The sequence below is a fragment of the Vespa velutina genome, chromosome 6 (assembly GCF_912470025.1).
Source record: "Vespa velutina chromosome 6, iVesVel2.1, whole genome shotgun sequence".
Classification (NCBI taxonomy): Eukaryota; Metazoa; Arthropoda; class Insecta; order Hymenoptera; family Vespidae; genus Vespa; species Vespa velutina.
The window spans coordinates 3,592,299-3,594,798 of NC_062193.1; the positions used below are offsets into that span (position 1 = coordinate 3,592,299).

General features: G+C 32.1%; 1 long non-coding RNA gene across 1 annotated transcript in view; it reads left to right on the plus strand.

The window, feature by feature from the left end:
- Positions 1–2,500, plus strand: part of LOC124950068 — a 101,589-nt gene that overhangs the window by 78,498 nt on the left and 20,591 nt on the right. The window contains exon 3 of the long non-coding RNA XR_007101250.1: positions 594–671. This is a non-coding gene — a long non-coding RNA (uncharacterized LOC124950068). The remainder of the gene's footprint in view (positions 1–593; positions 672–2,500) is intronic.

Sequence of the window (2,500 nt, forward strand, 5' to 3'; positions counted from 1 at the left end):
TTAACGAGACTCGACGGTGTGCCACGGAACCAAAATTAGTTTCCTTCGCTTGGCCAACCTTCGATCTCGAATATCCTTCAGACAGCCCTCATTCTCTTCTTCGTTCGTATTCCTACTTTATTCTTCATTTTATTATTATTATTATTATTATTATTATTATTTTCATTAATTTCATTCGAATTTCATTTACGATTTATTTAGAAATATTCCTACTTTATTCTTCGTTTTATTATTATTATTATTATTATTATTATTATTATTATTATTATTATTATTATTATTATTATTTTCATTAATTCCGTTTGAACTTCATTTACGATTTATTTAGAAAATATTTATTTGATCGAATAAATCAATATTGTTTCTATATTATTATTTTCTTGTATATATATATATATATATATATATATATATATATATATATATATATATGCACACATACAGATATATAGTTTACGTTTTACTTTTCTGTTTTTTCTTCTTTTTCTTTTTTTCTTTTTAATAATAAGAAAAAAATATTCATGCCTTTTACTCACCGAGAACACAAATGTCAAACGGTATAATGAATATTTTGTTTTTTCGATATGTTTCAGATATATACAAGCATCCGATGTATTATTATCTACAAAGCCATTGGAAACGATCAGCGATGAACATACATATGTATATTGGTGAGATAATGAAATTTTCCATTTGTATATTCTCCGATCAGGAAAGATATCACAATCATATCTGTTCGCATTTATTTACACAAAACGTGATTTTAATAATCTCGACGAGCGTAGGTAACGTCGAATAATCATCGGCCGTGTGAAAATCAACGGGAGAGAGAGAGAGAGAGAGAGAGAGAGAGAGAGAGAGAAAAGAAAAGAAAAAAACAAAGAGAGAAATAGATAGATAGATAGATAGATAGATATAAATATATCAAATCGATGGAACTTCTCGCAGAGATGACGAAAAGTTTCTATATGGCATTCAAAGCCAATTTCGATTTACGTTTATACGTAGAATACGTTTTAAGATAGAGAAAAAGATAATAATAAGAAAAGATAATTTGAGAGATCATTTTTAAATTAAGAAAGATATATATATATATACATTTTGGCTCTCTCTCTCTCTCTCTCTCTCTCTCTCTCTCTCTCTCTCTTTCTATCTCCTTTTTTTTTCTTTTCTTTCTTAAAATGCGAATCGACGATATCGATATATTATGAATTAAAATCATTCGCGAATTGAATTAATTGTATTAGTTGTATTAGACGATAATACAAATTTGACAATATGAAAATCTTAGATATTCGTGATATCTATCTAACTATTTATCTATTTATCTTGGTTTTATTATTTTTTCACGAGTTCCTCAAACCATTCAGACTAAGAAATATTAAAAGAACCAATGAAAGAATCTTGCTCGTTGAACAAGTCGGCTTCATTCCCTTTTTCCAACTTTCCTCTCTCTCTCTCTCTCTCTCTTATTCTTTTTCCATTCCGTAAGCTTATATCCTTAATTAATAACCCGATTGCTCCTACAACGATACATAGGGTATTCAGTAGGCTTTTTCTACCTTTCGTTATCATCTTTCTTCTCGTCGAGAAGAGTCTTCGAAGCAGTGAGTTCGAATTCCGTCTCCTGCTTGGAGAAAATATCCATCTCCTTCCATGATAGAGTAAAGAGTGGTTAACTCTAGCTCGTCGATGCTATTCAAGTAGACGACGGGGCTTCCATGTAGTCGAAAAGAGAGAAGAAAAGAAAAAAAAAAAGGAAGAAAGGAAAAAAGAAAAAAAGAAAAGGAAAAGCGTAAATAAGGAGGATCTTCTCTCTCTTCGTTTCTCTTTCTCTTTCTCTGTCTATCTTTCTCTGTCTGTCTTTCTCTCTCTCTCTCTCTCTCTCTCTCTCTTTCTGTCTCTTTTTCTCTCTCCCTTCCTCTCTCTCTTTCCTTCGAAGATATTTCATAATTTTCTGATGTTTTTATTTCGGTCACACAATCAGTACATCGTTCTTCTTCGTAAATCCGTTCATTCTCATAATTATTTCTATTTCAATGAAACGCATACAATTAATATTTTCTGTTCGAAATATATGTATCTGTATTCAGAGGAAATAAGAAAAAAAGGAGAGAGAACAAAGGTGAATAGAGAGTAAAAGAAAGAGAGAGAGAGAGAGAGAGAGAGAGAGAGAGAGGAAAGAAGTTTGAAAAAGGGAAGACAAAAATCAGCGTAGGCTGTGAGTCAAGCGATGTTCGTTCGACCTTTCTAATATCAATTAACAAAACACAATTACCGTGTAATTACCGAGAGAAGAGAATGGCCATTGGCCATCGGCGTCTCTCTTGGAGAAACCAGCTTGTTCCGTTACATTCTCTTCCGGTTGGACTTTGCTAACATATATACACATACACACGCGACGCACACGCACGCACACACACACACACACACAAAAACTATCTCTCTCTTTTTCTCTTTGTCTCTCTTTCGCTCTTGCAAGTCACGATACAAAAGCAGC